This window comes from Mesocricetus auratus, unplaced genomic scaffold (assembly GCF_017639785.1).
Source record: "Mesocricetus auratus isolate SY011 unplaced genomic scaffold, BCM_Maur_2.0 Super-Scaffold_100020, whole genome shotgun sequence".
In the NCBI taxonomy this organism is placed as follows: Eukaryota; Metazoa; Chordata; class Mammalia; order Rodentia; family Cricetidae; genus Mesocricetus; species Mesocricetus auratus.
The window spans coordinates 18193456-18209792 of record NW_024429201.1 but is presented as its reverse complement, the minus strand read 5'-3'; positions in this window follow the sequence as shown (position 1 = coordinate 18209792).

The following is a 16337-nucleotide window of genomic DNA, read 5'->3' as shown; positions in this document are numbered from 1 at the left end:
AGACAGTAAAATTTAATTTAAAAAAGAGGAGAGCTTTGCAAAGATCCAGTTTGCAGTGTATTTTTTCTTAGGTAAGGTCTTGATCTAATTACCACATCATAATTTGCCATCATTTTGGATCAGCAGGAAAGATGCGAAGCTTATTCCTAATAACTGGATTGCTATAGGTACATGAGTATACCGCCAGACTATAATTAGGCACAATGTAATTGATTTCAGTCTTTAAAGGGCACATTTAAATGCCAGCAAATAAAGATGCTGTTATCAGTTAAACCCACTCACTGCTCACGTGCCTCAGGGTGACACCAGGGAAACGTGTACTGGGCTTTCTTTGGATACAAAGAAAAGAATGTCATCATCCCCGAAAAGTAGTTTGTGACTCTGTACTGGTTTTGGAGGCCAGTATTAACTTAGTGCTTAGTTTTCTCTCTCTCTCTCTCTCTCTCTCTCTCTCTCTCTCTCTCTCTCTCTCTCTCTCTCTCTCTCTCTCTCTCTCTCTCTGTCTCTCTCCTGTGTGTGTGTGTGTGTGTGTGTGTGTGTGTGTGTGTGTGTTTCATTTAGGGTCTCATGTAGGCCAGGCTAGCTTCAAACTGTATGTAGCCAAGGATGACCTTGAACTTCTAACCCTTCTGTCCACAGTTGCTCAAATGTTGAGACACAGGTGTATGTATATCACCAGGCTCAGTCTTTTTTTTTTTCCACGTCTCTACTTTATTTTACTTGATACAGGGTCTTCTTACAAAGCCCAGATTGAACTCATGGTCCTACCTTCTACTGCTGGCTGGGGTTAGAGGCGTGTGCCAGCGTGACTGTCTTTCCACATTATTATTATTGTCATTGTTAGTATTTTGGTTAGAGTGCAATCAAAGCATATTCTTCAACTTTTCTCATTCTCATTTCTCCCTCCTTCCTTCTCCTTGCTCTGCAGGACTGGGAGAGGAACCGAGGGCCCAACCCCCTTTTAACTTTTTTTTTTGAGATAAAGTCTCATTAAATTAACCAGGCTGGCACTGAACTCACTGTGACCATAGCCCAGGCAGGTTGAAGTTGCCACTGTCCTGACCCAGCTGCCCATGTAACTGGCATTATAGGCTTGAGTCACCAGCCATGGCTGTCTCCCTGCCTCCCAGTGTCCAGAAGCAATATGCTCATTTCTGCAGAGGCACGGGTAATGGCTGGAGGAATAAACACTGTAGTTAGATTTAAATCAGAGAATCAAACTTCAAAGCTGGATTATGAGGTCAGGAAGAAGAGGAAGGGAAAGAAGTAGAGGAAGGAGGGACTACAGAAGTATACTGAGCGGTTGCTCATTGAAAAGCGAATCTGCTCTTTGAATAAAGGGCTTTCATTGTGCTGCGTGGCAGGAGCAACAAGTCCCGAGGTGAGGAGGTAGGATGAACTGAGACGTTAATTAATAGCAATACAAATTCCAAAAACATCAGCAACAAACTCACAATGCAATTTCATTTCCAAGCACGTTTCCATATAACACAGGTAAAACTGTGTTTTCACGAATGCCATTTTTAACATAGGATTTACTTGCAGAAGCTATTTTTGCACTTAGGGAACAAATTGTTCACTGAAACAGAACTTTTGCTGATCTGGGTTTCAAAGAATTCTCTTATATGAAAAATTCTGTAAAGCAGATGGGGTCAGAACAGGAGCATTAGGTAATGGAAATGTTCTTTTAGTGTATAATATTATACTTGCTGCTTTAAGAGTATTAGTATGCAAGGCACTAAGACAGGAACAGAAAAGAGGCAGTCAGAAGGGATAATATTTTAAATCTGTATGTGCTCTGTACTTTCCAAAATAGATCCCACGGAAGCAGCAAATACTATCCTCATTCTCTGATGGAAAACCCACTTCCAAGAAAGAATCATGGAGAACTCAGAGTGGCTTGTGAAATAAAGCACATGTACATTTCTGTCTTGGTTTCTCTCTGTGTTTTAACTCCTGGAACTGAGGAGCTCAGAACTGGCACTTTTGGGAAACCTTGAAAGAGATACTGACTTGGACCTTCATGACCCAGATTCTCTTGACATTGCCCAGAGCTGTTGCTCTGTGATGTGGTCAGCTTGGGTTATTCAGGCTGCAGATAGGGACTCCAGGGCCAAATGGGTGAAGGTGGGTAGGGCTGTTCTCTTCAGGTTAAAGGGCACTTTTATCTGAGTATGGAGAATTGGGCAGGGGTAAACAAGAGGTGACCTAGAATTCCACTTTCCTTACTGTTGATATCACAGGATAATTTACAGCTGTTAATGTTAGTTTTCAATTATTTTAGGGTTGCGATTGGAAGGAGGTGTTCAGACTTGAGCATCCCTTTCAGATAAGTTTAGAATTTACAAGGGATAGATATGTCTAGCTTAACATATAAGTAGAGTACAACTTATTTATCACCTTCCATGTATATATGTTGTATATGTTTGAAATTTGTATCAAATTTAAATCTTCTATTTAGACTAAAAGGGGAATTGTAGGGGTGAGCCCACAAAACTCTTCATGCCCATAAGGGCAGAGATAGCAAGATGATACAATGAGGAAGATTTAAATCAAGACTATAACCCAAAGGATGTACTGGGAGCTGGTTTTCTTTAAAAACCATCCTTATAAGTTTATTTGTTTTTATTTATGCATATGTATGTGAGCCCAGGCGAGTGTATGTGCACCATACACATGATGTGTATGCAGGAGTCCACAGAGCCCAGAGAAGGCTTTGGATTGCCTGGAACTACTGTTACAGACAGTTGGTTCTAAACCACTGAGCAGATGAGGGGAACCAAATCCAGGTCCTCTGCAAGACAGCCAGCTCTCTTAACTGCTGAGCCATCATCTCTCCACCTCAGGAACTGCTTTTCAATCGTTGCATAGTTGAGGAGAGAGAGAGACAAGAAAAATGTATCTACCAAGTTGTTTGCTTTAGGAGACTTCTCAGTCAAGACTTGGCTGAGAGCATCCCTAGCAGATGGGCTCATTCATCTTCTTTTGTCTTATGTGTATCATACACAGATGGGTGTGATGCCAAAGCTCTCTCTAACCGGGCTGCTGGGGCACACGGGCTGCTGGATCCTACTCTGGCCCAACTCCAAACCTTGACCTTCAGTTTTAGTAGGATCCTTAGAGAGTCTGGTCTGTCTCATTATCCCATCTTCTTGCACCCTGCTTGCTTGGCCACTCTGATAGAGGGATCTCCTGACATCATTTTTCTTTCATGTTGCTATGCTGCCTGATGATCATCTTTGTGTCGAATGCTAATTCTCATTTTCCAACAAGTGATGCACACTCAGGCTAAATAATCTTCATCCACATAGCAATGGGCAGAGATGATGACTCTCAAATGGAAGACTTAAGATTCTGTGCAAGTGTCTGATGCCTTGGGAAGTAAAGTGGAAACACAAAATGTGTCCAGCAGTTTTGGTAGGAACTTATTGAACAAAACTTTCTAGGCTAGATGATATTCAACAATTCTTTGACTCTATCTTTAGTTGCTTTCTTAGTTAATTGATCTAGTCACATTTTCGACTGTGAGTTTAACTCAGGGCTTTGTGAAATCGAGATAGGCACTTTGCACTCAGAGGAATATACATGTTCTTTTATATAATTGTGTGAATGAATACACAAAAAACCATAATGATGAAGTAGAGCTCCACCAGGATCAACTTTGTTCTTTATGTCATCTTCCAGTGCCAAGTCACTGTGGAACCAGGGGTAACAATATGCTAACGTGAGTCGCTCTGGCTGGGTCGGGACTCCCATCTGCCTTGGTCTTGTTTTGAGTCTCTTCTTGCTTCCAGGGCTAACTACTGAATACTCATCTTGGTTTATATGGTCTTAAGCTATTCAGTTTTTCTTTTTTGATTTCATGGAAGGCTTTTCTTACATATCAACTACTGTCTCTGTCTGTGCAAAGCTTCTCATCTCTCCAAGCAGTGAGAACTCTGTGCTTAGCTTATTGCTTTTCCTGCAAGATCAGCATTCTCCTGCTCTTTTGGCTAGGCACAACATTTGTCCCTGCCTCCTCAGTTTCTCCTGCACCTTCCTCTTGCAAATTATTTCATGATAGAAGTTTTTTCCATCCTGATTGGAGTTACGGTAAAACAGATAGCTTTGAACCAAATCTGCAATGGAAATAGTTTTGTTACAGGCAGAGTATAAATGTAGTGATATTTTCTGCCAATGATATCCAATGCTGTGTTTCTCTCCAAATCATCAGGTAATAACTTTGGGTCTTACTGTTTTATCCTGCTACAAACCAGGGGTCTCACGTGAAAAGCTCTATGGTAAATTAATTTTTGAAGGTACTGGATTAAAGTCATATTGCATTCTGCAAAACACATTGGGAATGTTCCTTTCCTTGCTCTAGTTAGCCAGCCTCAATGTCTTTTAACCCGAATGAAGCTAGGTTGGTGTCAGCACAGTGTCACATCCAAAAGAAACCCAAGCCTGGCAAAATAAAACAACAAAACGCCAAAAACCCAAATCCAAACTGAAACAAAATACCACCCACTTCTCTTCAGAAAGCAATATGTGCCTGTCAGGGTAGATGTCTCTGGAAGAGGGAGCAGACGGAGACTATGCACTCAGCAGTATCTTCACAAAACCCTTTTCCTACTGACTCCCTGCCAAACTAGCTGCTTTCATCAGCCCCCCACCTTTTCTGCAGACTCCAGCTGTTTGGTTTCTCCTCTTGCCTTCTAGATTTGTGACATTCTTTCAAGACATGCTTCTTGATCCTGCAGTGTGGTGTTGGGGGGCTGTGTTTCGTCCTGCCAATTTACAGATTAGATCCAGAACACTTAGACTCCCCTGATAATGTGATTCTAGGTAGCAAAGTGCTTTAAGGTAGAAGATAGACCCTAAAGTGTTGTTAATGGCAGCACTTACCTTCTTCTTTCTTATATGAGATGCATGAAGAGGATGTGAATTGAGTAGGACAATTTTCAAGACTCCTAGATTGTTATAATAATCCTGAGTCTAGTGTGAAACAGGATCTCTCTATGTGGTTCTGACAGCCTTGCAGCTTGTGTTGTGGACTAGGCTGGCCTCAAATTCAAAGAGATCCTCCTGCCTCTGCCTCCTGAGTGCTGGGATAAAGATTTTTTGCTTGAAAGGAGATGTTGTTTAAGCCTGTTTAGTCTCCTTGTTCTGCCTCCTTCACTGTCCTCTTTCCGCAAGATGCAATGTCATACTACTCTCTTTGATGAAGACTTATGTGACCACTAAAGCCTGTAGTGATCTTCTCAACAACAGTAACCGAGTTAGGCTTATTTAGAACTGGAGAATGGAGTGGCAAAGACAAATGACACAGTTCTAACTCTTGAAGGACATTCTATTTTCAGTCATAGCTCATTTTCTCTGCTATTGAGTACCACCCATTAAACAGCTTCTGGAAGCACCAAATCTGCCTCCTAGAGTTGTGCAGTTTGGGAGGTGTTTCGATTAAGCTAATTTGTTGTTAAAGTAATTTGTAATTATGCTGCTTCCCCCTTTTTGCAACCCAATTCTAATTTTTTTGAAAGTAAGGATTATATTTTGACTGTGTTGGTATCTTTATGCGGAATTTATCATGCTGATTTTCCTTTAATCAGAATTCAGGAAATACGTGAGTAATTGAACTGACTTTACTGGTGAGATTATTAAGATAGCATGTACACTATTGGGAGAACAGCTGGACACTGATTCCTTATGCATTATGGTGAGAGAGCAAAGGGAATGATAGAACACCCATTTATATAAAACTTGCTAGAACATTTAAAAAAGTTTATCTCAAAGTACCAGAAAAAACATCATTGACACAAAACTCTTCAGGGTTCTGCAAACAGCCAAGGAAGTGATGTTAAAGTGAGCCTACTAGAAATCTCTGTAGAGTAGAACACCACTACAAAAGCAAACAAACATACATACATACACACACACACACACATACATACATACAGTCCCCCCAAATTTAGAGAGAACAAAATCAACAAAAATCTAAAGGGAAAAAAGGACTGGATAAATTATAATGCTATTTAGTTCCATTTTTGCTACCTAACAAATCAGTCTGAATAGAGTGGCTGAAAAACAGTAACCACTCATTATCTCATAATTGTGTGGGTTGACTGGGTTCTGCTGGGTGGTCTCTCAGCTCCATGGAATGTAGCCATGGCCAGTCAGCCAGGAGTTGGCTGGCACTCGGAGATCTAAGATGGCCTTTCATTGTCCAGGGCTTTCTGCTTGTGGTCCTTTATTGTCCAGCGGTCAAGCCAAGGCTTTTATGTGAACCACAGCAGGTTCCCTAACAAGGGAAGGAAAAGCTGTCAATTTTCTTAAGCCCTGAGCTTCGAAATCTTAGAACATTGCCAATTTATCCTATTGGACAAGATGAGTGACAGGGCCAGTATGGGTGTGAGAAGAGGAAAATAGGGTGCATACTGATTGTATTTGGGTACAGTCTATGACATACATTTATATTCACATCTGGCACATGTAGTAAGGACTGGATATGTGGCCGGACCATCTAAACTGCAGCCTAGAAATGGCTACAAGATCCATATAGTGGATGGATATTCAGGAATAAAAAGGAAGGAAATGCAAACGTATGACAGTGTCTTGTAGGCTCACTTAGATGTTTAGAAAAAGCAACTCAAGGAGACCAAAAGAAGACTCGTGGTTATGTAGGCAAGGAGGGGATGCCGCACTAATTGTAAATGAACATAGAAGATGTTACTGAGGTAATAAAGATGCTCTAAAATTAGATTATGCATAGCTGGTTGCACATTTCAATGTTTACCAAAAGCTGTTGAATTGTACTCTTAGAAGCAAGGAATCTGATGGTATGTAAATCATATTTCAATAAAGTTAAGCCACCGGGCAGTGACTTCTAATTCAAAAGATACATTCTTTCACAATTTCAAGTTTATTTGATGAATGGAGAGCAAGTTAATTTTCCCATAGGAATAAATGTAAAGAGGGGAATATATTCCTTCTCTTATTTTTTGGTGTGTATGTATGTGTATGAGGTGTATGTTCACGTGTGTGAAGTGTATGTGCCCATGTGTCCCTGTCGGTGCTAGAGTTAGAGGAGTGCAGGCGTTGGCTTGTCGTGTGGATGCTGCAATCTGAGCTCTGTCTTTGTGCTTCTGCCACAAGTGCTCCTCACCCTGAGACATCAGTCCAGCCTGGGGAATGCAGTCCTAAAGGGCCAACCCTGCCAACTGTGGCCAGTTTACTTAAACTTTTCCTTATCTCTTAAACCATCTTAAAACTTGCATTTATTTGTGTGTGTGTGTGTGTGTGTGTGTGTGTGTGTGTGTGTGTGTGATATTGCATGTGGGAGTTGGAGGACAACTGGTGGGAGTTGGTTCTCTCCTTTTACCTTATGGGTCCCAGGAATTGAAAGGAATTAAACTCAGGTCACCAGTCATGGCAGCAAATGCTTTCACCTGCTGAGACATCTCATTGGCTGTCACCTTCACATGTCTGACATGTGCTCACTCCTAGTCTAACCAGGCTGATAATTTCAGCCTTCCTTAAATGTCTTAAACACATCTGACTTACAGTTCCCAGCTGTTGCTTTTCCAGTGTTGTTTCTTGGCAGTATAACTGTTACTTATGTGGGCACATCTGGGTGACACTGCTATAGACTAATCAAAATATTTTAATTCTTTTTTAAAATATATTTTATTTAACGTTTTACACATGTTACTCTCAGTTCCCTTTCCCTCCCCTCTTCCCCAGCCCCCCATTCCTCCAAGATTTTAATTCTTAACAATAGAAAAATTGAAGATGAGATGTCCACTGAGCACCATAGCCAAAGTTAAGCTTATACATACCACAGTGTCTTCTGTAGATTAAAGGTGGCAGATACTTCTGCTAACTTGTCACACTGATATATTCTTTATTAGTTATTGTTCCAGTTTCTGGGACCAAATACCTGACAAGAAACAACTTGGAAGTGTTTATTTCAACTTAAGGTTTGAGAGTATACAGCCCACCATGATGGAGAAGGCAGGGCAGGAAGAGAGTGATGGGACTGGTCATATTGGTTTCATAATAGTCAGGAGGAGGGAGAAGGAGAGGGAGAGGGAGGGAGGAGGGAGAAGGAGGAGGAAGAAGAGAAGGAGTAGGGGGGAGGGAGGGAGGGAGGGAGGGAGAGAGAGAGAGAGAGAGAGAGAGAGAGAGAGAGAGAGAGAGAGAGAGAGAGAGAGAGAGAAATACTGGTGCTCAGCTCTCATTCCCTTTTTCTTTCATCCAAAGGCTGCCCCCTCTCCAGGCACATGAGCTGGTGCTACCCATCTATTCAGGGTAGGTATTCCCTGCTCAGTCAAACCTTTCTGAAACACGTCATAGACACATTCAAAAGTATGTTTCCATGGTGATTCTAATCCAGTCAAGTTGACAGTAAAGATTAGCCATCATGCTTTCTGACATTTCAATAAAAACATAGTTCGCAAGTCTCTTGTCTTACCCATCTTGAAAATGTGCAAGTTTTGACACATTTTTATATAAGGAGACTCGTATTGCTTTAAACGGTTCCCATTATTACTCTATGTACTTTACTGTTTGAAATAATTCATGAGGTGCAAATGTACTACACTGCCACGGTGGTGAGAGTGAGACCTTGCCAGCCTGGCCCCTTCCTGCTCCCCTGTTTCTGAGATGGGAAAATTCCAGCCTTCACTGCGTATATTCCAGGTGGCTGAGGAGCCCTTTGTATTGGGTTCTATTCAATTTGTAAGGAGTTTATGTCCCATGAATTTGCATTAAGTTTCAAATTAGACTCAATAAACCTAAATTCCTAGTGAAATTCTGCCTGGTCCATTCAGTCTCTGAAGCTCATCAGAAACTTCAGAACTGGCTTGGATTTCCTTCCAGGATTTACAAATCTGGCCTGAACACCAGGTTCATAAAGCAATTCAGCCAGAGTCCCTTAGTCTGGATCTTCAAAAGAAGGGTTTTGCACATTTTTGTACATATCAAGTAAGTTGTTATTCACTGTATTTATGCTCTGCTGTCCCTAAGTGACCTCACTACGCATTGCAGATCATCACCGTCATTAATGTCATGGATTGAATAGTATCCTTCCTAAATTCTTAGGAGGAAGTTCTAATCTGCAGGACCTCAGATTCTGCTGTTATTTTGAGTTAGGGTCTTTATAAACATAATCAAGTTAAAATGAGGTCATTAGCATGAGTTCCAGTCCATATGACTGATTGTTCTCATAACAGAGGGAAATTTGGACACAGCAAACACCAGAGAGAACACCATGAAGCTATTAAGGCAGAGTCATGGGTGATGAGTCTACTAGCTTAAGAAGGCCAAATATGGCTGACAAGCCACTAGAAGAGAAAGGCCCAGGGCAGCTTCTTCCTCATAGACACCCAAGTGCACCAAGCCCACCAGCCTTCCATTTTGGTCGTGTAGTCTCTAGACCTATGAGATGATATATTTTTGTGCTTAAGCACTCAACATATGGCTCTTTGTTACATAGTCCTAGAAAACTGTTGCCGTTGGCAAAATAAGATCAAAATAAAGGCTTTAGACTTTGACCTTTTCTGCTCTGCTCTGCCCTGTCCTTATTTTTTTTCTGGGTGTCTCTGTGTAGTTCTGGATGTCCTGGAATTCGGTAGACCAGGCTGGCCCCCGACTCGAGATTCACCTGTCTCTGCCTCCTGAGTACTGGGGTTAAAGAAATGCGTCACCACCACCCAGCAACCAACTCTTTTTTTTATAGAACTGATTTTTTAAAAATAAGAATTCAGGAAGATGGCCTATTGTGGAATATTAGTTTAAGAGGCATTGTATTTGTTTATGCTGTGGAATATTTGCTTAATGATGCAAAGATGTGTTGCATTCTTTTATGTTGCATTTGTTTAACTCTGTGAGGCTGTGTTACTTTGCCTGCCTAAAACACCTGATTGGTCTAATAAAGAGTTGGATGGTCAATAGCTAGGCAGGAGAGAGAAGTAGGTGGGGCTGACAGACAGAGAGAATAAATAGGGGGAGAAATCTAGGGAAGAGATTGAGGAGCAAGAAAAGGAGGAGAGGAGGACCCCAGGGGCCAGCCACTCAGCTACTCAGCCAGCCACGGAGTAAGAAGGAAAGAAAGATATATGGAATAAAGAAAGGTAAAAAGCCCAGAGGCAAAACATAGTTAAAGAGAAATGGGATAATTTAAGTCAGAAAAACTGGTTAGAAACAAGCCAAGGCTGAGCATTCATAAGTAAGAATAAGTTTCTGTGTATTTATTAGGGAGCTGGGTGGTGGACCTCCAAAGAGTAAAACAAAACAAAAAACCCAGCCCCCAAACTAAGCCAAACTACAGTAGCCATTAAGTTCATTTTACATATAAGATGGAGGCCAAGAACATGACCAAGACTCAACTGACATGGTGATAAAATTCTCTAATTCCTAGTACCTTCCTCTCTGTTTCCATGCCAGGGTGAAGCCCAAGCATTCAGTTTCGAAAAGATGAATATGACTTTCTAGGCTACCTGCAATTTTGTGTTCCCATGCTTTGGTGTTCGATCTGCAAATACCAATGATGCTTGTTGAACTCTGTCCAGGTGCTACTGCTGAATAGACTCACTCTTACTGTAAATCAGCAGTCATCGCGTCACATCCGTGAATATGTCAGTCAGCAATCTGGAGAGGATGCAGACAGCACAGTGTGTCTGTCTTCTCTCTGCTCCATGATATCTGGAATCCTAGCTGGGAAGTCTTGAATGTTGGTGGTGAGCCTAGAAACATCCAAAGGCTCCTTCATGTCTGTGTCTGCAGGTTTATGGCTCACTATTGGCTGAACCTCAGTGGAGGACATGAGTTGGAACTCTTGGTAGTTGGGTTTTCCCATAGCATAGTATCTGGGTCCAAGATCAGCATCCTGTGGGGACCAGACAGAAGCTATGAGCTCTCTATTAACCAGTGTTGGAAGGACATGGTGTCACTTCCTGGAGATGTCAGAATTCACCCCAGATTCAAGAAAGGGAAGGCAAACATGCATATGTTGATGTGAGCAGAGTGAAAACTGCATGGAGGGTGTGTACAACGGGAGGCCTTGTGGCTATCTTTGAAAAACAAAACCTGTCCCCAGTCCTTGCCGTGAAGCTTTCCATGCATTGTGTTTGCTCGCAATTGGCTTTCATAGCATCTGTACCTCGGTATACTCACAAGGGTATATTTAACATAACTTTACCTCTTTTTTTTCTTTAGTCCAGATTTTAAAAATTGTGGTTTTAAAAATGTATAGTTACTTAAAGAATGAACTATAATTTCACTAATTAAAATAAAAGCATTTATTTATTGTATTTGCATATGCATGCAGGCACATACATGCTTCGTCAGAGAACACATGTAGGAGTTGGAGACTGAGCTGAGGTCATCAAGCTTCATGGCAAGCACCTACCATCTCACTAGCCCCTTCACTAGCAATTTTGTCATCTTGGCTAGATCAGCTATCTCTCTTTTCTAGACTCTTGAGATAGGACCTCACTCTGTGGCCCTGGTTAGCCTCAAACTCACTATACATTTCAATCTCACTTCAAATGCTCTGTCCTCTTTCCTTGGTCTCGCTGGCATTATGTCTGGCTGAATTATTTCCTTTTGATTTCAGTTCCTTTAGGACCAATAGACCCTGTTCCATCAACTGTTGGGAAGGTTAAGTACGCTGATATAAATGAAGTATTAGCACGATGCCTGGATCACAGTGAACAATGTAAACCAGTGCTGTTGTTACTACTGGTGGTGAAAGCACGGTGCTTTGATGATGCTTTTCCCAAGTTGGATACAAAGGCTGCCTGATCTAGTGCTGTGATTTAAAAACGAAACAAAACAAAATGAAAAATGAAAACCACGAACACCTATGGCTGGAGAAGTGGCCCAGTGCTCAAGAGTGTGTGTTGTGGAATAATCCCTTTGTACACTGTAAAGATTTGGTTTAATAAAACACCGATTGGCCTATAGCCAGGCAGGAAGTATAAGCAGGGAGATCAAACTGAAGATTCTGGGATGAAGAAGGGTGGAGTCAGAGGAGTGACCAGCAGACGCAGAGAGAGCAAGATGAGCATGCCATGCTGAGAAAATGTTCCAAGCCGCAGGGTAAAGCACAGATAAAAAAAAACCATGGGTTAATTTAAGTGTAAGAGTTAGCTAGTGCCGGGCGTTGGTGGCGCACGCCTTTAATCCCAGCACTCGGGAGGCAGAGGCGGGCGGATCTCTGTGAATTCGAGGCCGGGCTGGACCGATAGCCTCCGAAACAATACAGAGAAACCCTGTCTCATACAACCAAAAAAAAAAAAAAAAAAAGAGTTAGCTAGTAACAAGCCTGAGCTATCCACTGAGACTTTGTACGTAATATGAAGCCTCAGTGTTGGTTATTTGGGAAATGGTTGCTGGGACAGGAAAACTCCACCTACAAGTGGACCAGAGGACCAGGGTTCAATTCTTAGCACCCACATGGGACAGCTCAGAACTGCCAATAACCCCAGCTCCAGGGGCCTGACACCTACTTCTGGCATCTGCAGGCACTACATGGACAAGCACAAATTCACACACAGACACATGCATATACACATAATTAAAAAACAACAACTAAGCCAGGCGGTGGTGGCACACACCTTTAATCCCAGCTCTCGGGAGGCAGAGGCAGGCAGATCTCTGTGAGTTCAAGGCCGGGCTGGACGGATAAGCCTCCAAAACAATACAAACAATACAGAGAAACCCTGTCTCCTTAAACCAAAAAACAAAAACAAAAAAAAACAAAACAAAACAAAAAACAAAAAAACCGATAAAACAAGCAACCCAATATTGTATTGTTTTAAATTTTCAGATAGCCTTATAGGAATATATGGGTTAACAAAAAGATGATTAAGGGGCTTAAACAGTGGCTCGTCAGTTCAGGGTGTTTACTGATCTTGCAGAGGACCTCAGTTTTGCTCCCAGCACCCACATAGTGGCTGTCGACTACCTTTACTCCAGTTGCAGGGAATCTGGTGACCCTTTTGGCCTCTGTGGGCTCCTGTATGCATATGATGCACCTAAACTCAGGCAAGTTCACAATATATATAAAATGCTAAGTAAATAAACAAAAAGCTACTTTAAAAGACAGCAGAATTTAACTAGAACATGAAGGCTACTATGGAGAACTTGTTTCCTGAGGTTCTGCCCAAATAAAAAAGAAGGCCAGTGAATCTAAAAAAGGAGCCTTTTGGAGGGTTTATTTTATACTGCAAGTTCCACTGGTGTCCCCTTGGATTCCTAGTCTATCCATTCCTGGCTCCTGTCCAAACAGTTCAGCCCCACACACTGTCCTCTCTGCAACACTTGCTCTTGTAAAACTGGGATCCCGAGTCTTGAGTCTTTTTTCAGGGTCATCTATATTTTATTGGATACATCCTTGAAGCCTTTCCCACCTTTACAAGAAGCTGACTCCCACAGGGGAGATTTATCATGGTTTTATGGGTCTATTCGGGACAGGCTATGGGGGAAAAGGATCACATGACGGAGCATTTAACAGCCTGCCCATCACCCTCGCTCCTTAGCTATTGCATATTTGAACTCCAGAGACCAGACCTCCCAGACTCCATTAGACCCCTAGGAAGTGTGGGCCCATTTACTAGCTAGAGGGCTGAGTATGTAGCTCAGTGATAGAGTGTTTACCTAGAGTGCTTGGGTCTGGGATTCAATTCCCGTAACACAAAACAAAACCGTAAAAACGAAAGCTGATGTACTAGCTAGAGAAAAGAAGAATGCAAAGAAATAAGAGCAAAGAATTTGGGTGAATAAAAAAAAAATCAATCTTCACAGGTATGAACTTTAACGTTGTTTTTAGCCATGGAGATAAAGTTTGCCTGGACTATACTGAAGCATGGCCACATTTCTTCCCGGGACTAGCACTGTGTTTATTATACCTCTGTCTTATGGAAGACCAAGGCAAAAAGTCGTCATCAAGTTACATGAAAATTACAGGATATCTAACTATAAAACCTCCACTCTTAATAATAGTGCATTATCTGATTAGTCTGCACATACTTTTTTGGCACAGATAATTTTTTGGTAGTGCTGGGCCTTGAACCCAGGGCCTCAGGCGGCATGCTAGGAAAGCACTTTTCCACTGAGTCAGATGCTGGTCTGAAGGAAGAATGTGTATACTCTGTGCTCCTCAGGGGTCACTTTCACTTTTACAGCCCGTGAGCCTCTCCGTTGATACCTACATGCTCCAAGTTTTGTCTTCTGAGGACTGTTTTACTTACTTACTTAAAAATATTTTATTAGAGAAATCACCAATGTGCAAAAGTTACGGATGAAACAATATGTCCTAAAAGATGTTCATTATGAGGATTAAATCCTCCCTAGTTTTTTGGCAATCATTTTATGATATTTCTGATTAATGATTTCATTCAGGCTATTTCAATGTTTAGCAGCCTTCATTTGTTAGTGTGGATTATAGGTGCCATGCCTCGCTGGAATCTGACTCGTTTTGACCAGCAAATGTGAATTAAAATCAATAGGAATGCCATTAGCATCCCAATACCATGAAAGATAATATAACAATTTCTCATGCATTCAGTTTATTAAAATTTGCTAAAGTGTGAAATATGTAGGACAAGTAATGATGTTTTAATCTTTTACCAAGGTAACAATTGAAAGCTGATTGATTCTATTCAGTAATTATAAAATCAGAATGATGGAAGATTGTAATCAAGTAGGATTCATTCTCCTACTTTGTCACTCCTCCATGCAAGATAAAATTCTCATTTGCATCATCTCTTTTATCTGAAAAGAAATCAAACTTCTATTTGCTTCACTAAACCCATGAGGTAGGTAATAGCCTTTCCAGACTCTGGCAGGGATAGTGAGGCAGCCGCTGCCTACTAATGGCTGAGAAGAGTGGGGTAGCTATCTTGAAGCCCGAGTTACCTCTGTGAGAGCTCCTGGACTCAGGAGGCTGCAGACTCTTCTGTGTGCTGTTGATGCCTCTCCTGAATGGTCTCCAACTGTGTGTGGGTTAGCTGACTGGCTGGAGCTCACTTCACAGCTGCAATGGAGGAGTGTGTTAGAAATGAGACTCAAGAGACATGTTAGGTCAGAGGAAGTTGAGGCCAGAGGAACCTTCTAGAGAGGGACACAGGCTCAGGCAGGCCCACCTGCCACATTTATTTATTTATTTATTTATTTATATTTATTTATTTATTTTTTTTGGTTTTTCGAGACAGGGTTTCTCTGTATTGTCTTGGAGCCTATCCTGGAACTCACTTTGTAGACCAGGCTGGTCTCGAACTCACAGAGATCCGAGATCCGCCTGCCTCTGCCTCCTGAGTGCTGGGATTAAAGGCGTGCACCACCAACGCCTGGCTTCACCTGCCCCATTTAGTGCATTTCTATATTCTCCACTTTCCCCTCCTTTCTTCATTCTTTTATTCCCATTCTGTTTTATTCTCTTTCCCTTCTTCTTCTCTTTCAAGCCTCCTCTTGACTCTGCCTTCCCTCATCTACTCTTGTTTTTTTCTTTTCCATTTTGTGGTCTTGAGTCTTATGTCTTTAAGCCTTTGTCTTAAACTCCTCCCATGTATGATTAGGTAATGTTGGACAATCCAGCTGTGGTGTGGAAACCATTTGAAGGAAGCTTCTTGTGGCATCTCAGGAGCAGAGCATTGCTCATCACCAGTGTGGCAATTATTTGCCTAGTTTGATTAAACCAAAACCAAAGATCATACTGTTTGGAACCATGGGGCTTCAAAAAGAGGCCATTTCCTCCTACCTATATGCACATTATATTTGGGATAATGTCTTCTCCTCTAATATTTTAGAATAGGAAACTATTATTAAAGTGGTGTGTTTAGCCCTCAGACATTACCAACCAATTCCCATAAAAGCACCAGAAGTCACAATGTATATTGGAACATATTTCTGCTGTTCCTCTGTGTTCTTTTCCTTATCGATCCCAGAGTGAGAAAAAGTTCACGTACTTCTCTGTAGAGACAAAAATCTGCTCCTCGCAGGACCCTTGAACCAAGGCTGAACCTGAACTCCTTAAGTAGTTTAGGATGTTCCTGCCTCTAATGTTTGGCGTGGGACTGACACATGGTCCTGTACAGCTAATGAGACTAGAGAGGGACTAGTGAGTCTTGTTTTTCCATTAAAACCTGAAAGGATGTGGGCTGTGGTCCACAAAACAAAGAGTCAACTAAGAGTGAACTTACACAGAAGACAAAACCTGAGAGAAAGCAGAAAACATTTGAATAGCAAAGCGGACTCAGACAGCTCGGTGGAGCTGTGGATGAATAAGTGAGAGTAAATGCTGTGGGCTAAATTATGTCTCCCTCCCTCAAAGATGTGTTCAAGTCCCAACTTAGGAA